The 25697-nt window shown below is 35.2% G+C and overlaps 1 long non-coding RNA gene across 2 annotated transcripts in view; it reads right to left on the reverse strand.

Annotated features, from left to right (window-relative positions):
* Positions 1–25697, reverse strand: part of LOC112665059 (uncharacterized) — a 74756-nt gene that overhangs the window by 39572 nt on the left and 9487 nt on the right. For both annotated transcript variants that reach the window (XR_004806250.1, XR_003140193.2), the window contains one exon: positions 17816–17938. This is a non-coding gene — a long non-coding RNA (uncharacterized LOC112665059). The remainder of the gene's footprint in view (positions 1–17815; positions 17939–25697) is intronic.

A 25697-nucleotide genomic window follows, 5' to 3' on the forward strand; every position in this document is an offset into this window, starting at 1 on the left:
TTCAACAAATCAATTGTATTTTTTTAAGTGGGTATAGTTAGGTCAGTCTACATTAAAAAACACTTCAGTGATATAACAACAATCAAATACAGCAAATAGACCTTGTTTGGATCCTCATTAAAACACAAAACAAAATGGAAACCCAAACACTTTGTTAGACATTATTCTGGTATTCTGGTATTGTAGCTATATAGCGAAATGTCCTTAATTTTTAGAGATGAATCACTAATGGCAATATCTAAATGTGGAAGGCCGAATAATGACCATTGTCCCAAAGATGTCCACATCCTAATGTTACATTACATAAAGGGGAGTTGAGGTTGCAGTTAAAAATAAGGCTGCTTATTAGGCAACCTTAAAATAAGGATATTATCCTATATTATTTGAATGGGTATAACACACTTACAAGGGTATTTTTAAAAGATTTATTTATTTATTCATGATAGACACGGGGGCGGGGGGCACAGAGACACAGGCAGAGGGAAAAGCATGCTCTATGCTGGGAGCCCAATGTGGGACTCGATCCCGGGACTCCAGGATGGCGCCCTGGGCCAAAGGCAGGCGCCAAACCACCGAGCCACCCAGGGATCCCCTACAAGGGTATTTTAAACATAAAAGAGGGAGGTAGGACATTCATTGTCAATAATGTAGTGTGACAAAGACTCAACCAGCCATGGCCAACTTGAAGATGGAAGGAGAACCATAAGCTAGGGAACATAGGGCCTATAGAGACTGGAAAAGGCAAGAAAATTAAACCAAACATTAACTGTAAGAGATCCATTTTATACTTCTCTGTATTTTTAGGTATGTTTGACAATGTTATAATGAAATTTTTAAGGTATCCTTATACCAGATATATTTTTAAAATGAGAAAACCAAATAATGTTAAGTGTTGGTGAAATGTGGCAATATAAAAGTCTTCATTCATTTCTTACGTGAGGTAGTCCAGAGCAATCTGGAGACAGGAAAGTATATGATGTGCCTCAAATTCACTGTGGATGTATAGCCACAAAGGAAAACTCACATAGTTCCATCAAAGGACAGACATGACTAAGGCAATTAAAGCCTTATGTATGATTTGGGGAAGTTTGAAGTATCCTGGTTGTACATAATTAGGAGAGTGAAGAGTAAAACAGTATGGATATACATTATGTTGGGTTAAGCAGCAGGTAGAAGCAGCAAAAGAAAATGAGATAAATAGTGCAATGCTATTTACATAAAATAAAAATATGCAACCAAAACCAATACACTTTTTAAAGAAATCATGATATATCTAGAAGCATAGACAAAATGACACAAAAGTGAGGGAAAACTCACTAGAGATGCACAGAAAAACAACAAAAAAGGTGATCATAATATTAACTTTAAAATGGGTAGACTTCAAGTTCACAAACAGAAATGGTAAAAACTGTCAAGGCCACTTTTAGACAACAGGCTTGAACAGTGGAAACTTGATCAAGGCCAAAGGGGCCCCATTGGCCATCTGGCTGAATACAGACAGGCTCATTAGGCACTCCTGAAAATACCCATCAGTCTCAACTGACCAATGTGCTACTTACAACCAGGCACAGCTACCAAAAAAGGGAAACTTCCATACATTCCTCCTCACCTTTCTGCTTTAAATACAACCCCTACCCACTGCCTCCTTGCAGATAGCCTCTCCTTTGCAGTCCTGACCACTGCTCCCTTGTGCGTGTATTCAATAAACTTTTATCTGCACTTTGTTCTGCACTGGGTGAATCATTTTACCACCCACACCACCAGTTTCCACCCCATCATTGCCTCACATTTGCAGGCCATTGGACAGATACCACATTTAGACACCACAATAACCTCCCATGTGTAAATAGTGGTAGAATAAATCATTTTGATGTGGAGAACAAAGGCAAAAGAAATGAAGAAAAAAAATTAAATTTCCTTTGCAGCCCGTTGACAAGTACTTAAGATAGGCAGCATAATCTTTCTCAAGGAACGCACCTATTTTAATGTTAATACTCTGATAGACTCAAAAGGCAACTTTAGCTTGAAATTAGCCCAACCTTAAGGATTCTGTATCTTCTTTAAGATATAAAAATCCTTCTGGAAACTTCCTTTATTTCTACCCTCCCAAGAGATATATGTTAGTAATCATTGTCCAAATATATGGCCCACTGATATACATTTGACGGGTCTGATGACTAACAGTTTACTAGACAGTAGTAAATGACCTTATCATGACAGCAGCTAGCTCTTCAAGGTCCTGGAAACCTTGCTTCCAAATTCCTTAGCAACTTATGCTGTCCCTAACCTGCTCCCAACTTAAAAGTATATAATCAGTCACTCCTCACAATCCCAGCGTGGCTCTTTCTGCCTAACAGTCCTGTCCCCATGCTTTAATAAAACCACCTTTTTGCACCAAAGATGGCTCAAGAATTCTTTCTTGGCCATTTGCTTCCAGACCCCAACATTTCACACCAACTATTAACAGTCATACAGTTTAGCCTTCTAAATCTTCTTCCTAAATCCAATATCTTGCCCACCCTTTCTACACCATCCCCCACACCAAAGAAAATAGATATAATTAGGTGGGGGAAAAATAGGATCATGTTCCTTGTTTAAAATTCCTCTCTTGCTCTGAGGAAACAATTCAGAATCCTTAGTCTGTCCTCAGAGTGTCCCTCCTATCACCCTTTTCCTCTTTCTTTTTCCTCCAACCCTATTTACCTCTTTCTACTTGTTTTTCTTGCTCCTTCTCCACTCAAGGCCTTCACACTTTTGCTTTTCTCCTGTCTGTAATTTTCACTCTCTAATCCTCAACACTCACACTTCCTAGAGAATCATACATTAAATACCATCTGAAACAGAAGCACAGGAGAAAAAGTTCTGGCTTTCCACATAAAGTAAAATTTTCTTATTAAATATCTATAGTATCTTATGTTTCTCCCTAGTAGCTAGAAAAATTGAATGAACGATACATTAATAATGTATATTATTAATGTATATAATGTAATGTAATAATGTATAATAATATACACTGTATTATTAAGAATGGCTTTTATTATACTTTGTTTTGATGTCCATAAAATATTTCCCATCACGAGGGCTTCATGAGAGTAGGGACTCTTTTATCTGGTAGAGATTAAGTGTTTTTAAAATTTATGTTGAGTGGAGTTTTCAAATGCTTTATGTATTTAAACCTGTATTACTAAAATGTTTACTCAGAAGCATTAAAACAATACGCTCTAAGTTTGAGAGATAAATTAAGCAAAAATTAAGTAAGGATAAAAGGCATTTGGTAATCATAAAGCGTATAATTAATATATAAAGCATATAATTAATATATAAATCCAACACTGTACATTATTGAAAATGTATATTCTTTTCAAATTCTTGAGTTGTTTTCAAAAAAGAATCATATATTACTTTCACAGGGTTATAAATTATATACCCTAGATTTTCTGAATTCAGAACAAAATGTGTCAGATTAATAACAAAAGAATAAAGAAGCCAAAACAATATATATATTGAAAGATAAAAGCTCTTCTAAATATCTCTTGGGTCAAAGAAGAAGTGATTATGGTAATTTTAGTCTATTTAGAAAATTACAACTATGAGTTCCGAGCAAGACAGAAGAGAGAGAGATCACAATGACACACTTCACCAATTGAAATGAACAAAATTGAATAAAAATAAGTACAACTTTGAAGGGAGGTATTCCCTAATTTGAAACAGAAAAAAATTAAAAACTCCAATTTATCATCTGAATCCAATAAAGGTCATAAAAAATTGTCATACAGCAGATATCTATAAACTCTTTCTGGAAAAGATTCACTCAAAATTGTAAGACCATATGGTCTTTATTGTAGCAATTCAACTCTGCAATGTAGTACAAAAGCAGTTATAGTAAGTCAACAAATGTGTGGCACTTTGTTACAATAAAATTTTACTTATGAACTCTAATATTTGGATTTTATAAAAGTTACGTACCACGAAACATTATTCTCATTTTTGCTTTTATTCAACCACTTAAAAATGTAAACATGTAAAAACCATGGTTTTCCAACTATATAAAAAAGGTAGGGAGAAAATTAAGTTATGAACTATATAGTTTGTCAATCCACATCAGAACTTTCCTTCTGTCAAATATAAATAGTTAAGGTAAAAGCTGGGGCCTGGAAGCCATGGGAAAACCAGGAAATAAACTACAATTATATGCCACAAAATAGTCGAACTTAAACATCCTGTACTTTATCTTTTACCACTTAAGGAAATATAATCGACATGTAGCATTGTATAAGGCTGTGTTCCCTCAAGGCTGTGAGTGGTTGTTGCCAACTTTACTGTTGGGGAGTACTACAGGCTTGGCTCTTCCGTCATGCATGCTCAGATGCATCTCAGGTTGTGCTCTCCTATAAACTGTTGCCACTTCCTGGACTCCATGTTCACACAGCATGACAGGCTCTGTTCTGAAGTTGGGGGAGGGGGCATAGGCTGGGTTTAGCAATCAGATAGGTTGGTGGGTGTGCTCTGTGGTTGTGCAAGGTTACTGGCCAGGTTCTCAGGTTGGGAGGGGCGTCTACATATATCCTGCAGCCTACTCCATGACTGGAGCAGAATCAGTAGCTGAGATTCCTACTTGTGCAAGTCCACACACTGTGTTCAGCAATCAGTCACGGCAGTGCGTGTGCTCTGCTGCCAGGTGGGGTTGTAGGCTGAGCCACAGGGCTGAGCAGAGCTTTAGGGTGGATCAAGGTGAGGATCACTGTTTAGGCTTTCTAGTTATGCTCCACAATTGAGATGGTCTGCCGGTTCGGCTCCTGCCTAAGTGAGGCCATAGAAGGTGTTTTGAAGCTACCTGGATTCTTTGGCCAGCCTTCCTGAATGGGCAGGAGTAAAAGCTATGATCAGCCTGAAAATTTGCTTCCTTGTCGAGGTAGGGTAGTGGAATGAGCTCCAGCTGTTATTGCCCATTGACTCTGGATCCAAATCAGGCGTAACTGCCAAATGATCTCCCTGGCCAGATGAGGCCACTACACTTGCTCTAGATACAGGCAGAGCTGATGATCTCCACTCAGGTGACACAGTGAGCAGTCATGCTGCCTACCAATATCTGTGCATTGGTTGCTGTAAGCCCTGCCCCCTCTCCATCTCTATCTGAATCCCCAGTTTTTCAGCCCTACTGGCGATTCCCCCAGTGATTCCCATAAGGCAAGACCTGAGTAGGCCACCAGGAAGCTTCCTACAACACTGGGGGAGCTATATGTTCACCCTGGGCTCTTTTGTCACTGGAGACACCATAGGCCTGGGGCTCTCAGTGCAGCTCTATGTCAGCCTGGTAGAGAAGCAATGAGGTTTCATGTTCCTCTATCCTTCTAATGTGGTCCTTCTTGGTCTCTGTGGTCTGTGGGGGTGCTTCAGCTACACCTCCAAGTTTTGAGATTTTCACAATGGTGCTTTGTCTATGAATAGTTTCTAGGTGATCATGTGAGAGGGCCAAAAGTCAGGAACTACCTTTGTCACCATTTTGATAATGTCACTAGCAACTGATATTCCTGCACTTTATACAAATATAATCTTTATTTAATTTTTTTAAAGATTTTATTTATCTATTCATGAGAGACACAGAGAGAGAGAGAGAGAGAGGCAGAGACACAGGCAGAGGGAGAAGCAGGCTCCATGCAGGGAGCCTGATGTGGGACTCCATCCTGGGACTCCAGGATCATGCCCTGGGCTGAAGATAGACGCTTAACCACTGAGCCACCCAGGCGTCCCTACAAATATACTCTTTAACCAAACACAGCACAAACACAATCTTCTTTATTATTTTGTTGTTTTCTCCTTTTTTTGTTTGTTTTCTCTTTTTGATAGATCAAATTTTTTAAGTGGAAAGAATAAATTCTGAATATGCCAATGGGTTAGAAGAAAAATATTATATACTCTATTTCACTGATTTTAAGATGCTTAATGGTCTCAGAAATACCATATATAAACGCTATTTTTATCTCATTATCCATTGTGTCTTAAAATCATTGTCAGCCATTCGGGAGTTGTGAAGTAGTTGTCAGTGCCCGTATATACATAGACTTGGTCATTCCTATTTTATTTTTCAGTGCAGTCATTTGATGTGCTTTATTGTTAATGCATAGTGTTGAGTTTAATTGCCATTTAAAATGGCATCATGAAGATTACACTATGAATCATTCTTAAGATGAAAATGAAATATCTCTGATTATGCAGGAGAGTTCAGAAACAATCATTTGATATAGTAGAGCAAATCTTTGTTGTCAGAAGAATGAGCAATTCCACATTTTGTTGTAAAGAAACTATCAAGTACTATGCAAAAACTAAGAAAATATAATACCCATAAGCAGATGAAACAGAATTAAATTTTATTTCTGAGATATATGAAAAGAATAACCTATCATACAACAAACAGTGCAGTTAAATGTAGGCAGAATTGCAAAATCCCCTAAAACAGATTGAAGAAATTTCAAAGCAACAGAAGGCTTATGTAAAATATTTTTGAGGCACTGAGCTATGGTTAAATTAACAAAATTTTTCTTCATTCCTAATCATGCATGAACAAATAATGGGTCTTATAATCATAGAACAATCAAATTTCATCATAAAGGCAACTTTGAAGTGGCTAGCTAATGCCAACTTAGGGAAAATAAAACTTGCAGCATAAACATGAATGTATAGATTATCATCCTTTTCCCTTCTGCTAGATATTACTTAAAAACAACAATTTTGGAAAAATTTCCCTGTTGTCAGCTCTAGAAATCCTTACTTCATCCATATTTATACAAACCAGTTAATGTTTCTCTAGTATTATATCTTATGATTTCAATTCAGAAAAAAATCAACCCAATAGAGGATATATATAATACAGATACAAAAACTAGAAGATCCAGTATTGAATTCCATAACAGTTCATAGTCTTTTTTCTTTCATTTTTATTTTTGAATAAATTTGTGAATTCTTTATTTTTTTAAGTTAAATATTATTTTACCTACTTTTTAAAAACCCTGATCTTTTGAAAGGTAGCAATTGTTCATATTTATTATATTTATTTCATTTTTCTCCTCCCTCATTTTTTGTTTTGCCTTTATTCTATCCTTACCTTACTCTTCCCATTAATATTTTCAAGCATAATAACATCAAGAATGTCTTCACCCAAGTTTATGAAGGAAATATTTGTTGAAGTTCAGACCATTAGGCAAGAACTAGACCTCTCCATGGGGTCACATTAATTTACTCTCTCATTCACTTTGGTAAGAACTTGTCAACAACCTATCTAAGTGTCTTATCATGCATTCCACTGTCTGCTATTATTATAGTAAGTTTTCAGATGTACACATATTCCTAAGTGTATGAGCTAGTATTAAAAAAGTGTCATATAAATTATGTACATAAAAATTATTACCAAAAAAAATTATTACCAAATCAAGATACCCTAGAGAATAACAGAATAGATATATTAAAATAAAATTTAAAATTGCCTCACAAAGACATGGAAAATGGATAAGACCATGAAAATGTAAGGTAGGAAGAGGAGACCATAGAGAAACTGGAAAATGTTGAGCATTAATATATACGGATATACTGTATTCATTTGTAAAGGAATATTTTATTAGCTGTACTTAAAGAACTTACAAACAGTAATGGTTTTGTAATTAAAGGAATACAATGCTGACTACCTGATCATAAGAACAAAAGAATGTTAAAATGAGGAATGAGATGAGCAACAGAGACTTGCTTTCCTGTGCAATGGAGATTATCACTACTCTGTCAAATTGTCGTAGATGTGAGGGAATACATGGAGAGTTGAGGGCTGGGTAAGCTCAATCTAGTGAATGGAATTACAAGATTCTAACATAATAAGTATTGTAATACAATAAAGTTATTCTAATCGTTGACATGATATCAGCTTTATTACCTTAACTAGTCTTGGTCAAGTCACTTTGTCCCCATGGGCTTTAGTGTATCTAATTGTAAAATAACAGAAGTTGCCCAGAAAAAACTAAATTATTATTCTTATTTATCATGCTTGTGAGTCTTCATTATGAATACAGTCTAGGAAAGGCTGGATATTGCTTCAAAGACTTTCCTTATTCAATTTGTGTATTGAATTGAATCGTTGGATTTCCCCATGGTTCTATTTATAATTACCAAGAAATGAAGGAGTCTTGATAAGACATTGAGATCTTCAGGAAGTCAAATTAGGAGAGGCTCAAATAAAAACAAAAATAGGCTTCTTGGATGGAATTATAAAGTGAGGTGGTAAAAATGTATTCAGTCATGGAGTTTGAAAAAATAGACTTATCATTTAAAAAATAAATTAAATTGTATTTCTCATTTTTTATAACAATGTAAAATAAAGTTAAAAGGTATTACAAGTACTTTACATAAACATTTTTAAATTATAGGGCTGGTACAGATTTTTAAAATATGTCATCACAGCTAAACGCATCAAGGAAAATATAAAATCTGCATGTGTCCAAAATAGAAACCAAATCAAAAGACAAATAAAAAAACAAAGAATATACATTTTAACTATATGAAAATGTTGCTCTAAAAATATATGAAATGCTTCTACACATCAGAGAATGGTTTCTGAACATAATTTGGAAAATATTAACTGCAGCCATAAAATCTTCAATAATCACATGAAAATAATATAACTTTTGACAACAAGTTGTAGATGATCAATTTAATAATATAAAAGGTCAAAACATCCAGATTCAATGAAATTATGGGAAAATAAGCTCATTACTAGTCTGTTGTCGACAAAAAAAAATCAATCTATTGTTTGTAATTATCACAGGTTCTATCTCTTTTTCATTAAGCTAGTGTACAGAACTCCTAGACTATGCCATACTATGTTCCTACCTCTCTCAAAAAACAAAACTTCTCTCTCACCTTTATTAAACAACAAACATTTTATAATGTTTATAATATTTTACATAAGTTATGAAGGTCTTGGCCTATAAATCAGAACATTTGCCCTATAGATTTAATATTACCTTAGATTCAAGCTTACTTAATAAATTAAAAGCAACAGAACTTGAAATGGCAAAAGATGAGAGAATAAACATTTGGATGGGGTAAAAGAATGGAGAGAAATACATTATAGGAATCTTTAGATAAAAGATAATAAAGAAAATAATACATACATAGGAAAAAAGACATGGCCTTACGGTTTTGTTCTGCCTCTTTAATAGAGCATAACACCCTTAAATTTGCAATGCTCATGTATATATTTATATAAATACACACACACACACACACACACACATATGTATTCTCTTGCAATAGGGAATAATACCTGGTCCACCTAACACATTACAGTTGCAAAAACTGAATTCCCAATGTGATACTAAATAAAAAAAAATGTTGAAGATGTTTTGTAACCACAAAGCATTGCACAAATGTGACCAATTAATATCTTAGTATTATTTACATTAAAGAAGTTCATATTTATCTACTTCAGCAGGCATTTCTAAAGATACATTGATTTCTAGCTGTATTATAAAGACCATAAATAATGGTATTAAGTCTTCCCCTTAAGAAATTTTCACCCTATTTCAGAAGTCAATATATGCCATATTTAAGTGGATAATATTCAAAAAAATGATTCACAGTAAAACTTTAAGTCTAAGATGCATTGATTGATTTGAAAAATAAAATTCAATTAGATATCTGTAACTGTATGTTCCATAGCAAACTCAAACTGTATGCTAAATTCATCACCTTCACAAGAATCCTTATCCCTGGACACAAAAACAAAAAAAAAAAATGAAATATCTAATTCCTTATTATGATCTCTCTTGCTCTATGTTAATCACATAGTGCTTTTATAAGGGGAGTAAGAGACATCAGTTACCTCAAATGGATCATGCGCAGAACAGGAAGAGGGACCTCACCTAAAACTGCATCTGCCAGCTTTGATTTTGGACTTCTTGGCCACCCAAACTTTAAGAAATAAAGTCTTTTGTTTAAGCCACGCTATCCATGGTATTTTATTATAGCGGCTGGGCTAAAACAATTGCCATCCAGTTTCCCTGAATTGTTTTCCCATTTTAATCTGTCTTCTACAGGATTGCTAGGACAATGTGTTAAATCATAAATATCATCTTTCATAGTTTTCTGCTTAAAACAGTTCAGCAATTCCCCACTGCTTTTAGAACAAACTCAAACCCCCCAAACTGACACATAAGACTCTTCCTGAACTGACTCCAGCAGACACCTTTGCAGCCTCATTTCTGGCTGGTTGGTCCAGTTTTCTGCTGCAGCCATTCAGAACCACACAAGATCACACAGTCACTCCTCTGAGGCCCTGCCTTTTCTTCTCTCCCTTTGGTAAAGTATCCTTCTCTATTTTTGCCTTTCATGGCCCCAAGTCTATTCTTTGATACTGAAGAACTCAAATTCATCAGCATTAATCTCCTCTAATCTCACTAGATATTTTTAAAAATATATTCAACAAGTCAGTATGAGTTTATTGTATCCACTCTCTCTGCTAGGCCCCTGGGTAGGCATGAGTGATACAAGGCAAAATAAAGCAGGCATAGATTTTTGTTTTCCTGGAGCTTAAAATGACCCTCCACTTTATTCTGATAGCAACAGAATTTCTCCATTTTCACACTTCTTGGAAGTTTATCTCTTATACTAGCATAGTAGTCATAATGTTTTATTCACTTGCTTGTCCACAGCATATAAGTGGCATCTGGTACCTAATAAAAGGCTCAATGAAGCTTCTACTGAATGAATAAGTTTTATCATTCTGTGGATTAAATTACTAAGAAAATCTGTATGAAATATATTGAATTTGAGTTGTGCTAAAGTAGTTAATTTGGATTATTAGAAGAAAGGAAGACATTGGGATCTCTGGGTGGCTCAGTGGTTTAGCACCTGCCTTTGGCCAGGGCATGATCCTGGAGTCCCGGGATGGAGTCCCACATCAGGCTCCCTGCATGGAGCCTGCTTCTCCCTCTGCCTGTGTCTCTGCCTCTCTCTCTCTCTCTCTCTCTCTCTCTCTCTCTCATGAATAAATAAATAAAATTTAAAAAAAAGAAAGGAAGACATTGCAGAATGGGGACACATGATATTTAAGGTTTGTATGGCATTAAAGAGTAAATTAACCTCTCTGAATCTCAATTCTATCAACTGTAAAAGTAGGGTAATAATATCTACCTTATAGGTTCTTTACAAATATTAACTTGTAAAAGCTAAAGTAGACGGTTTAGCATTATACTAGGTACATAATGAATAAAAAATAAATAAAATCACCATTATTGTTATATAAGGTTTATCCATTCTCTAAAAGATTTTAAAAATCACAAAAGATTTAGCATTAAAGAGTAAATTAACCTCTCTGAATCTCAATTCTATCAACTCTAAAAGTAGGGTAATAATATCTACCTTATAGGTTCTTTACAAATATTAACTTGTAAAAGCTGAAGTAGACGGTTTAGCATTATACTAGGTACATAATGAATAAAAAATAAATAAAAATCACCATTATTGTTATATAAGGTTTATCCATTCTCTAAAAGATTTTAAAAGGGATAGCTGAAGTTTTCAAATTATTTCTGTGCAAAATGTTATTGCAACTGATATAGGTAATAACTGCTACTGTTTTATCTCAAACCACACAAAAGTAATATAAAATTTCACTAAATAACAATTTTGTAACTGCATGTAAATGTGTTCAGTTGATATTTATATCCATCTTTAATTACTGTTTATAAGTTATACAGTTAGCAAATCTTAAAATTAAGCTCATTGAACAAAGCTTAAGTGCAAGCCCATGCTACTGAAAGTTAAGTAATTTCTAATAAATTATTAACTGTAAAAACTTAAAAGACTCTTGAAGATTTACAGTGATTTTTGAAGAGAAATATCATAGTTAAGAAACAGGAAAAATTAGGCTAAAATCAGACTGCTATACCAAAAAATTAGGCTACTGTACAGCAGACACACATTACTCTAAGTCCTTTGTCACATAAACTTTAAAAGTAAGCTATAATCTAAAGAAGATAGATAAATTCCCAGTAAGTATGTGAAAAGATGCTCAAAAATATAAGCTATTAGGGAAATCTAAGTCAAAACCATAGTGAGATAATACTGTACACATACAGAATGGCTATATTCAGATTGTGGTGAAAGTGTAGAAAAATTGGAACTTTTGTATACTGCTAGTAGAATGTAAAATGGTGCAGCTGTATTGGAAAACAGTTTGCCAGTTCCTCAAAGAATTAAAGTTACCATATAAACCAGCACTTCTATTTTTTTGTTATGATGCTCAAGAGAACTGAAACTATACTTTCACATACATACAAAAACCTTATCAACATATGTTCATAATAGCATTATTCGTAACAGTAAAAAAGCAGATACAACCCAAATATCATCAACTGAAGGATAGATAAAAAGACTAACATGATATATTCATATAATGGAATATTATTTACCTGTAAAGTGGAATGAAGTACTGATACCTGCTACATAACATGGAACAACTTAAAAAATGCCAATGAAAGAAGATAGTCACAAAAGGCCTTATAGCATGATTCCATTTAAGTGAAATGTCCAGAATATGCAAGTCTATAGATACTAAAAATAGATTAAATAAATGGTTGCCTTGGGTTGGAGTGTTGGGAGAAAATAGAGAATGATTGCTAATGGGTGGGATGTTTCTTTTAGTGATAATCAAAATGTTCTACAAGACTGATTGTGTTCATGGTTGCAGATGCCTCATATTCCCAAACATTAGTACAGATCCATGGCCATTCTTTCTCAGCCCATGATTCTTCCTTTTGTCCTCATTTCCAAACAAACACAAATCCTAAAAGATCTGTGGTTGCCCAAAGCCCTATAAACATTAGGAGAGTATAAAGTTCAAAGCCAACTAAATCTGGGTTTAAATTCAAGCACTGCTCTTACTAGCTGAGTAAACATCTGCTCTTCAAAGTTTAGTTTCTCTCATCTTTGACAATGAAGATCATGTCAAAAGGCTTTTGTGAATATTAAGTAAGATATATCTATATCTATATCTATCTATATCTATATCTATATCTATATCTATATCTATATCTATATCTATATATAGATATATATAGTGTCCATAACATGCCCCAGAAATGCTTTTTCCTCTTCTCTGTTTCAGTTACTTCATTTCCTCAACTGTAGCATTTACTTTATTAATACTTTGATCTGTCCTCAAGCGCTCAGCCAGTTCCCCTTGGTAAACTAGCCAAACTTTGACAAATGCAGGACACTCATGCTGTGCTTATCACTCTGGTGATAAGCTGACCTCTAATAATTCTGGTTCAAATTATGTGTGGAGGAATTTTTCCTACACTACCAACCAATTCTCTGACACTAGCTGGCTGTCCAATAATTCAACTCAATTCTGTCACTACCTACCCAGAGACAGCATCAGATTCCACAGGGTAATGCTTAGTTCCACAAAACTTGTCCATCTCAGATGCCAATTGCATGTCCAGGTTATCAATAATTGGCTATAGACTGGAATTTCCAACAGCTTGGATAATTTTCTAGAGCCACTCACAGAATTGAAAGAAATATTTCATTTACTGGATTACTAATTTATTATAAAAGGTTATAACTCAGAAACAGCCAGGTGGAAGTGATACATAGGATAAGGTATGGGGGAAAGTCCTCAGAGCTTCCTTACTCTCCCTATGCACACCACTCTCCCTTGTATCTCCATGTGTTCATCAACCTGGAAGCTTAACAAATCTTGTCCTTTTGAGTTTTTATTAAGGCTTCATTCCATAGGTATGATTGATTAAATCATTGGCCATTGGTGATTGAACTCAACCTTTAGCCCCTCACCCTATCCCAGAGGTCAGGGTGAAATGAAAGTTCCAACCCTTTAATCATCATTCCTGGCAACCAGTCTCCATCCTTAGGTGGATTCCAAAGACATCTCATTAACAAAGGACACTTTTATGGCTATCATCAATTTAGGAAATCCCAAAGGTTTTAGGAGTTCTGTGCCAGAATTGGGACAAAGATCAAATATACATTTCTCATTGTAAACCATAATATCATGACTTCACTAGTCAATTTCATACCACTTTCCGCTGAGTATAAATAGAACCTTAGAACATGGGCTAAGTTGGCAAAAGAATTAAAGCATATTAGCAACCCTTTATTAGATTCTCATGGGAAAGGCTTGAATTTACACTAAAGGCAACAAAGATATGCTAGTTATATTAACAGTTACTTCTAGATTCAAAGCACATTATTTTATAATGCACGTCTGATATTGTTTATTTTATTTTTATTTTATTTTCATCAGTTAGGGACTCAAAATCTTACAACAAATAAAAAAACACATAAGAAATGAGATAATACACACGTATATGTATTTATGTGCTTATACACATGTATAAAGACATACTAATCGTGTGGCAAATATAATTTTGTGCTAAGATGACAAGAGAGAATAATTAATAATCCATTTTAATTTCTAGATAAATTAAGTGTGAAAGGCTAATGTGAACTTTAATCAAATTGGAAGGTCTCACAAAATATAAGACTTGAGTTAGGCCTTGTATGATTGTAATATTTGGATATAGTTTTTAAAAGATGTATATTCTAAATTGTGATACTTACATGAACAGTGGATAATTCTAATTAGGGTAAAGGAGGAGCCATGGAGGAATAAGACCCTGAGGAAATGATAGAATCACCAAAGTCCTGGGTACATCCACAGATATATTTGCAGTACAAACCAAAAATACTGCAGATAAGTTATGATTTATCTCCTTTTAAATGGTGAATATAAAATCCTGTTTATATGATTTATGGAGTCTGAGGAATGCACATTTCCTCTTGGAGCATTAACAAATGAATGAGCACTCTGGTCAAGAGAATCATTAATTTAGGAAGAAGATACACTTGATCTTGCACTTAATCAAGAAACACATTTCCCTAGATTAAAAAAGGAAGAAGAAGAAGAAGAATCCAAGAGAATTAGGAATGCAAGGTTGTCTCCCATGCAGAAAGGTCAGAGCAAACCGAAGGCACTTTATAAAAGTGGCAAGCTTGGCAGAGCCATATGCCATGCCTATTGTTCCCATAGTAGAGCTCTGAATGGCCTGGGGGAAGACAGAAGAGAGGAGGCTCTTACCAGTTACTCTCTCACTTTAAAGCCTGCAAAGATAACATATTTAAAGTAGACGTTGGTTTCAAACATTTTTATGCATATAAGGCATAATCTCTGCCTCGTGGTGCTATAAATATCTTGTGGCTAAACAGTTCTTTGTTGTAAGGGTCTGTTCATGTTTATTGTAGGATGTTTAGTAGCATCCTTGGCCTCTGCTCACTAAATATCAATTGTTTCCTTGCTCCAGTCATGAAACATCTTCGAATATTGACAGATTTCTGCTGAGAGCAGGGGGGCAATATCATTCAACAAAGACTTATTCCCATCCTCCCCACCTCAGAAACATTACATATACAGCAGGAAAAAAAGTAGAGGAGACCTTAGGTCACTGCCATATGCATACTCCTTTCACCACCTAAACGCCTTCTTAAGGAAGGTTTAGTCTCTGTCTCCTAGCCTTTCCATGAGCCTATTATGATTCAGCTCAGATCCCAATTCCTCCTGAAGCCTTTCCTGATGATACTAGTTTCAATTAGGTATCTCTGCTCTTTTTCTCACTTATACTTTGACCAAGCATAGAATTTACTATCATGCATTGCAATTTTTTGTTAACTTGCTTGTCTCCTTTTCTAGACAATGAGTTCCTTAAGGTTAAAGAATCTTTCTCATCCGTATATTAATTTATAAAGCCTTATATAAAAGTATTGTGAACAGGCTTACTAAAAAGAATTACTGAGTGAAGGAATGAATATAAGATTTATCTATCTCCGATGTGATACATAACTTAAAGAAATCAGAAGATGAAATACAGACACGAAATAATTATAGAACCAAAGTTAACTACTGATATTCAGAAGGAAAAGGAAGTAAAGACTTGTGGTGAGAGAAATTTGATAAAACTTGGACAGACTTGCCCAGTGAGGAGGACACAGAAAATATAATTACTACCTCTGTGTTTCTCTTTTGGTAAGTGGATGACTTTGCATAAATCTAAGCTCTGGATAAACTGGGAAGCTAGGACCTATACAAAGTTAGCAGGTTGGCAAAGCCCAAGAAATTTCTGGTTGGAATGAGCCACCACAAATTTCTAGTACCATCTTTTCTTTATATAAAATTCATTTTTCCATCTCCTTATCAAATTATCATTTAGGTAGCTTTTCTAGAACAATACCTCTGGTTGTGAGAATTAGTTATGTCTATTTTATGTTGCATATGATGATCATTCAAATACCTGAAGATACTTTACTTGTGCCAAATCTTCTCTTTTCTGTGTTAAACATTTCCACTACCTTCCACTAGTCATCCTGTGACCTAGTTTCTGGACTCATCAGGTTACATTCAAATGAGGAAAAGACTGAGAATAAATTGTGGTTTCAGATTCAGTTATTAGTTGTAGGGACTAGTAGGTGTCAACTGTGCGTTCTAATTTTCTCCTTTATCATCCGTAAAGTTGGTATAATTTAATCTTTCTTAAAGGAAAATTTGAAATAATGCAGAGTCTTTCATAATGGCTCACATATAGCAAATGCTTCCTAAATGTCAGTTTCCATGCTGCTTCTCTATTCTGTTCCTCTTTCTCTTGTACTTTCATTTGATTGGTTATGGCCAGTTACCTATGAATAACACCCTTGAGAGAACTCCCACCCACTCATTTGTCATGCTGCCTCCCTTTTACAACTGCCTTTACCATTCCCACACTAAGATAATCAGAGAAATTTCTTTAAGAACTATTACTACTCCTACTAAGAATTAATTAATAATAGAGATCCTAAAGTATTTCTTCCAAGCTTGTCTTTAAAAAAAAATAGTCCATGTTTAGGAAATTTTGGTCCTCATCTCTACTTCAAAGCATGCTTATTTTACTATGCCTTGCTATCAGGAAACTCATTCAAATTGTTGCATACATAGGCCCACACCTGGGGGTATAAAAACGATTGCATATAATTAGGTGGGCAAGAGGGGAGAAAACATCATCATAAGGATCAAACTCCAGATTCAACAATATGAAACGATACAATGGGAATCGTTGGGAAAAAAAGGAAAAAAGTGGTAAAAAAAAATCAGAACATCAGGCAACTGGACTATGATACAATGAGTATAAAATTATAATTATTTCTAGATCCAAACTACTGGAGAACAGGGATTCAAAATGTACTTACCAGCTATATTCTCGTTGCTTTAAGGCATTCAAATGGTAAAAAATCCACAGACAGAAATGGAGTTAAGATACCGCAATATGTATAGTAGGAACATGAACAATATTTATGGAGAACTATGTAAATAGCTATAATATAATGGCTATATAGAATTTTTGGTCCAGATGAATAAGCCATATGGAAAAACATGTAAAAGGTCACATTTAGTTTCCTTAGAATTCATTTTGCTTGCTGAACAAGTAGTAAACAAGTATACATGCAAAAAGATAAATGTTCTTCTCAACCTCCTGTTTTGTTGTTTTTCTTAACCATAAAAATATGTGAAATCTTAATTAGCTATCTACTGCTACATAAATAATTAGCCCAAAATATAGTGCCTTAAGACAATAAACATTTATTGTATTACAGTTTCTCAGGATCAGGGATTTGAGAGTGGGTTTAAATGAGAATTTCTGGCTCGGGGTCTCTCATAAGGTTTCGGAAAAATTGCTGGGCTTGACTGAGGATTACAAATCTACTTCCCAGAGGGTTTACTCACCTGGCTGCTGGCTGGGTGGGGAGGGGGTGGAGGGGTGTCTCCATCCCTTGTTATATATGTCTCTCGTCAGGGCTGCCTTAGTGTTTTCAAGGCATGGAAGCTGGCTTTCCCTGCACGAGTGATCTGAAAGAGAATAATCAAGACAGATATCACAGCACCTCTTTATATTCTCCTCTTGGGTGTCAGTTATATCTTATTCTATTCATTCGAAATGAGTCAGTAAAAGTCCAGCCCACACTCAAGGGGAGGAGGAAACATCCTTATGTTATAGTACAATAGAAAGCAAGTACAAACAAATAGACCAAGAGAGAGATAAAGAGGGAGAGCAAGAAAGGAAAAGAAAGAAGCAGAAGAAAGAGATTGAAACAATTTGATGGTAGTAGTAAGGTCTGGGGTTAGTTCACTGTGCACGTGGTGTGGAGGGAATCACATTCACATGCTGGGACTAGGGCTGGAGGCAGAAGATCTAGACAAATACCAAATTTCTGGTACTCCCTTTGGTAAAATCCCGGGCAATACTTCTAAGTCTTTCTTTTTTTTCCCTGTAAAATCCTCAGCTTCCTCATCTGTAAACAAGGTGGAATACAGTGATGTTTTTCCAGCCTTAACATTCTCAGAGTGGAGGTGTAAGAAGGCAGAGGAAGTATTTAGGATGTATACACTTAGATCACAATAGCATGTTTCTTCAAAGACATTCATTATCTCGACTTAGCCTGTGTGTTTGAACAATCTGTTGCTACAGAACAAAATATATCCAAAATGTAATGTTTAAAATATTTTAAGTACTATTCTTTTTTATGGTTCTACTGGTTTCTGTGTTCAACTGAGATCTGTTATACGACTGGAGCTGAAAGTTTGCTGCATAGCACATATAACAAAGAAGCCCCATAGCTGATGCTCATAGTCATTGACTAGAACTTAGGAGCAGCCGGCAACAGAGCACCTATGTAGAGCCTCTCCATGTGGCTTGGGAGTTTCTCACAGCAATACCCCTGGTTTTCAAAAGGCAGGAAACAAGTTTTCAGGCTAGTTAAGGGCCATGGGTACAAATGCTACAGCATCACCTTTCCCTTATTCTACTGGTCAAAGCACTTAGATTTCTAGGGAACAGAGTTAGAAACTTGACTTCTCAGTGATGGGGGAGGTCATGTTACAGAAGTAATGGGGGAGGGAAAATGTTTCTGTAAACTTCTTTGAAAAATGAAGTGTGCCACAGTGTGATTCTGTGACAGATACAAGAATATTTAATGTACAGCCTCTGATAATATTTGCATATATGAAAAATTCTGAGTCAGTTGTTAACATTAATGATATCTGTAATTAATCATTGATTGCTGCTGGTATATGGCCACAAGAGCTGCCCTAACAGGGTATCCTCATCTCCCAGGCTGCAAATTTAGCAGTTAAAAAGTGGACAACACAATTAGGCTAACAATGTGGTCCATTAAGAAAGTGTTTGGAGTTCATAACACCTTTTACTTTAGAAATATTTATGAGTGTATATATATAAATATATATATGTGTGTGTGTGTGTGTCTGGAAACACACGCATTTACTTTCTAAATACTTAATTATCACATACCGATTAGCAAAGTGACTGAGTAAATAAATTAACTTTCGTTTTCTTGAAATTTGTATTTTAACCAAAGCAAAATTGTCAATCCATAGACAGTATCAACAGGATGTTACACTGAATTTATAGATAACATTAATTAGACACCTGGTTTCCATAATATCCCCCTTATATCTTGGCTATCTAAAGAGTAATATTTATAGATTTTTATTCAGTATGACAACTTACAACCAAATTTACCATTTTACTGTAATTTTGTTTAGTACTTATTCTGTATTACCAGTTTATAATGTTTTAAGAAATATGATGGTCTTGTCAAAAGTCAGGTTTTAGCTTCTCGGAGAAAAGAGCTAAATTTATAAGACCGTGAAAAGTGAGAGTTCTCTAATTAGATAAGGAGTTAACATTAGGACAGTAAAAAATACTGTTTTTGCAAATTTATTCTTCCTTTTTTTATATTTTATTTTTGCTTCATGTTTTGAAATGGAATATTTAAAATCACATTTGGCTAGGACTATAATGCAGACAGATCAGTTCTTGAAATGATATGGAGGATTCCATTTCTGGCAGGAGCTAACTAAGGTTGGTCTGCCCAAAACCTCCAGTGAGAGCAAACAGAAAAATCAGACAAAAACTAAAACACATATTTAAAAGCATTGGAGAGATAATATGAACTATGGTGTCAACACGAGGAAGAGGGATGCCAACTTCTGCCTTTCACCTGTGGACAACTGCTAACACTGAACATGGTGGCTGACAGAGCATCCACTAGATTTGTGGGGGTGATGTACAGAAATTGGAGTTCAGAGCCTACTATGGCATGTAAGAAAAAACCCAAAGATCCAGAAAATGGAATTGCAAACACAAAAAAACACACATGATTATTATGTTCTAGGAAATAAAAGATAAATAATTTCACTAGACAATGGTGATATTTACCAGAAAATGGGATAACTGTAGGAAAGAATCATATAGGAATCCCTGGGTGGCTAAGGGTTCTGGGATCAAGTCCTGCATTAAGGTCCCTGCAGGGAGCCTGCTTCTCCCTCTGCCTATGTCTCTGCCTCTCTCTCTATGTCTCTCATGAATAAATATATAAAATCTTAAGAAAAAGAATCACATAGAATGTATAGAATTTAACAACATAATCACAAATAAGGACTCAAACAATAACTAAACCTATGAAAGTGGAAAATGTGCCAGAAGAAAACACCCTGTCTACTAGTACTCTGTGTTTCATTCCACTTGTATCTTGTCAGATCCTCTCCTTCATTCATCCCTGATCATGGTGGATTTTATGTGTCAACTTGAGTGGGCCATAGGGTGCCCAGATATTCAAACACTATTCTTGTTGTGTTAATGAGGGTGTTTCTGAATGAAATTAATATTTGAATTAGTAGATGTGAATTGGTACACACACACACACACACACCACACACAAACACACATCTCTTTTCTGCATCATTGCATTTTTTTTTATACTCAGCCATTCTGACTGGCACATAAACATGCTCCAGAATTTCTGCCCTTAACCTCAGTTTCCCCTTCTGTTTACTACTCACTTGTTAATCCTTGGATGCACTTTTTCATTCCCTCTTTTCTTTGTGTGACAGTGAGATGTTGAGTGGGTGAGATGGGAGAAAAAAAGGTAGAGATGGCCCAATAACCAAATCTTGCCTGAAGAGTCCAGATGAAGACAAAATATATCACCTATTAAATTCCTAAAATTCCAAAACTACAGGAAAAGTTCCATTTACTGTCTTTAGCCTATAAATTTGATAAGTTGACTAGAGGCAAAAATGCATTATCTAAACTTGACATTATAGATATTTATTTTTAGGGGCAAAGGATATTTAGTTTGCCTTGATTTATTTTTAAGGAAATATTCTTTGTCCAAAAAGACAAAGCACCAATATTTCAAGCCAATATTTTTCTAGTATTGTTTTAAAACTGCTAGGGTCATAGGACCTTGAGCTAGCATGGCAGCCAGACCAAAAAATATATATGTCAGCTCATGCTCTAAGCCAATAATACAGCCAAGAACAGAGAATGTGTAAACACAATGACATCTGAATTCAAACAAGGTGAAAATTCTATTCCCAGATGACATGTTTCATCTTAATGTAGAGATATCACTGAAATTTGTGTTCAGAAAATGACACTTCTCAAAGCACCACACTAGGGGGGAGTCAATAAAGTAGTTTGATCAGTAATTAACTGTCAGTTACTCTAAGCAAGTTTTGTACAATTTTTTCCCTAGAGAATGGTAATAGTTTTCCCAAATGTTTTGTTGCTTTTTCTTGGGTAGCTGATGATGCTATTTTTGACTTTTTTTTTTTTTTTTTTTTTACTAATATTACCTATTATCTCTCATTTCTGCTTAGGAGGTTTTCTCTATAATCTTGTTTTTGTTTTTGTCTGCTTGTTTTGTAGAAGTGATCATAAAATTAAGGCAAGTAAGGGGATATAATGATTATTTTTGTAGTAACTGAACAGCTTGACTTACCCTGGATCCTCATTTTTATTTTTAAATGAATTTTAGGGACAGAACTAGTTTACATCCTAACCATACTTTTTTTGATGTAAGGATCTTTGGTGACTTACTCCTCCTTTTCCTGTTTCTTTTATCTATAAAATGAGCATAGCCTAATTATAGACATGGGCTTATACTATGTAATGATATAATTTTATATAATCTAATATCCCAAAATATATTGAACTAAGTATAAACCTAATAAAACATAGCTATAATGAAATTTTAAGTATCTCTGTGCATTTAATAATTTTGTTCCCAATATTTTTTTAATTTTAAAATTGTGGTAAAATACAAATAAAATCTACCATCTTAGCCATTTTTAAACATATACTTCGGTGGCATCAAGTATATTCATATTATTGTACAACCATTACCACCATCCATCTGCAGAACTCATCTATAGCCACTAAACGATTATTTCTCATCACTCCTTCCCTCAAGCCCTTGGCAACCACCATTTTCCTCTCTGTCACTATGCATTTGACTACTTTAGAAACCTCATATAAATTATAAATGGAATAATACCATATTCTTCTTTTTGCTATGTTGACTAAGAATGATACCCTCAGGTTTGATCCATTTTAAAGTACATTTCAGAATGTACCATCACCTCTTTTATGCTGAATAATATTCCATTGTATGTATATACCAAGTTTTGTTCATCCATTCATTGATGGACACTTGGGGCGCTTCTATCTTTTGGCTCTTATAAATAATTACAATTAGCAGTGAAAGACGCAACAGTGACTACCCACCTGTGTTTGCACCTCTGTGTCTCCAATCAGAATTGGCAATTAGTGATTAGAGCACAGATCCCTGATCTTTGAAGGACAGTATCCTTACTGCCTGCCTTGCAAGTTGCTCCAGGAACACATACACAGCTACCTGCCACAGGGCTAGGTTTGGAGGATAGTAGCTGAAATTGACCAAAATGAACTATGGCTTACCACCATGCCTTCCCCTAGAAGTCTCAAGCTTTGAACATGCTCCAGAGTTTCAAAGTAATCTCATCAGATAGATTCTACCAATAAAACTGTTGTCTAGGTGGGAAGACAGATTCCTGGTGCCTCCTACTGTGCCATCTCCCCAGAATCCTCTGTTCAATAAGTATTTTGAGAAACAAATGCATTTGACAAAAATAAACAAAGCAATTTACACTTTGTGTTTCTTCACATTTCTCTACTTAGTGCATTCATTCATGGATTGAATGCCTGCCATTTGACAGGCCTCTAAGGGTCCAAGATAATTAAATTTTGTAGTCTCCTAGCTTCTAAAACTTTGAAGTCTAATAGGAGAGACAGGTATAAGCAAGCAGCTGCAGCACCATGTATATATGGCTTTAACTGAACAATGCACAAGGGTCAGGGTTGTCTGCCTTCTGCCTGGGTGAGAGTGAGAGGTTGGGAGGCTGGGAAGTGAATACTTCATTTCATCGATGGCTATCTCCTTCTTGTGAATAATTGGCAAAACTTGGGTACCTCTTCTATTCCCTCTCCACCACAGCTGTTTTGCCACCACCAAAGTTCTCTAAAACATGCAAACCTGTCTCAAATGTGGGGAATTGGGCAAACTTAGTTTTTACCCACAACTGTCCTTTAAACTCTCATTTCCTAAGAGTTCACTGATTTCATAAAGATGAGCATCTTCACTTTAATCCCAATTTCCCTTTTTCTCATGCATATATTCATCAATTTATTGATTCATTGGGTAAATTGTTTTGAGAACCTAAGACTGTGTTCCAGTGAAAATGATAAGTATTTTGCTACTACTGCCTGAAAGAAGAGCCACAATCAAGGCACTTTACAAGCAGTCTCTGTCTTGTATAACTTGTATCCTAGTGAACAATATAGACATTAAATTAAAAAACCCAAGGGGGATGAGATACTCTGCTTTCTCTCTGTCTCTTTCTCTTTCTCTTACACACACACACACACACACACACACACTCATAGAATATTTTTTCAATATTTTTCATAGGGTTTCTGTTCTAATGGACTCACAAAATGAGAAAATTATAACTATCTTTAGTAGTTCCATTTAATGCAGCTTATTTTATGCCACGAGCTCACATAAATAGATATTTATTTCTTGTTCTCTTTGTCTAATCTCTAGATCTAGTCTGAGATGGCTACTTTTAGACTAAGGCCCTTTGCAGCTCAATTTGTTGTGTTCTTTAATCTTCCACAGGATATGGACATGCAATCAGTTCCAAGCCCTAATGGCTCCTATTGTTGTTACCCTTTCATACCAGAGTAATTCAGGCCTTCCATGGAAGCAGCTTTGGAAAGCAGTTGATATCTCTGTCTGACAGTGTGCCACATCTGTTCTGCCTTTGTCCACTCACCAGGGACAGAAGCAAAACGTCGTGGGACATCATGTACTGCATTATTTAGCAATGAGTGAGAGGACACCTCTAGAGAAGAATGTAATTTTAAACTGGAAAAAAATGATTAAGAATCATGGGCATGAAAGAAACAGTAGCAAGCAGATGTTGTAAAACACCGGTAAGGAGGAAAGAAAGGCGACAGCTGAGAGTGAATTGATTTTCCTCCTAAGTTTTGCATCCTTACTCAATCATGCCAGATGGAGAAGCAATCACTAAGACATAAGGTCCTGTTGGTCTCACTGCCCTTCCCACAAGAGAACTGGTTGAAAATACTTTCCAAAAGCAGCAGAATGATAAAAGCAAATGCACTGTTTCATTTACTAATCAAGATTCAATTTATCTCACTCATTTGAGACAGCAAGCTGTGGTGAAAAAGAACAGTCTTTGAGTTAGGGAGAGAGCAGCTTTGAATCCTAATTCTTTTACTTACTACCTGTATGACCTTGAGTGAGTTTCTTTTCCATTCTGAGCCTTAGTATTATTACTTATAAAAGATTAAGCATTATGCTTATCACTTTATTTTATTGTCTTGTTTAATCCTTCCAAAAAACCCCTGAAGTACATATTATTAGCTGGTTTCTACAAGACCAAAAAAAAAAAAAAAAAAAAAAACAAAGCAAATTTAAGAAGTTTATAAAGGTTGACAATCCAATATGGAAGTTAGTTGCATGGGTGATAGGGTAGGAGTGCCTGGGTTCAAATCCCAGATTCATCATATAAGTTTGGACATCTTTTCTTTTTTTTTTTTTTTCACATCTTTGTGCTATAGTTTCTTCACAGATAAATGTGGGTATTGAGAAAAGCTGTATCATATAATAGCTATGGAATTAGATAGCATGTGTTTTTGTATCATTTCTGAAACATACCTGTTCAATACATAATAATCAACACTATGTGTAGTATATTATGTATATATCAATATATTAGTATTAGTATTACCACTGTTGCCATTTTAGGCTAGATTACTCATCGTCTAAGTCACACATCTAAATTTAAACCCAGGTTTGTCTGACTACAAAGCCTTCACTCTATTCATCAATAATAGTGAGGGCTTTGTGAGAGTTAACTGCTATAGCACAAGGAAATCTCAACAGAAATTAGGTGTCAAATACTTTCTAATTCCTCCTAGACCCTCCTCTTTTCTTTCCAGCTGTCAAGAGAATAAAACCTTGCATTTGACAAGGGCTATGCCTCTCACTTTTAATTTTGCATACAAATGTCTCCAATTTCCACTATATTCCTCAGATTTTTTTTTTCAAACTATCTCACGTACTCCTTATCCTTGTTGTGCCCTGTAAATATTGATGATATTCAGGGTTACATACTCAGCCAAGTTTTCTCCTTCTGTTCTCTTATAACCAATTATATGTCACTTTCCTTGATCAAT

The sequence above is a fragment of the Canis lupus genome, chromosome 17 (genome assembly GCF_003254725.2).
Source record: "Canis lupus dingo isolate Sandy chromosome 17, ASM325472v2, whole genome shotgun sequence".
NCBI lineage: Eukaryota > Metazoa > Chordata > Mammalia > Carnivora > Canidae > Canis > Canis lupus.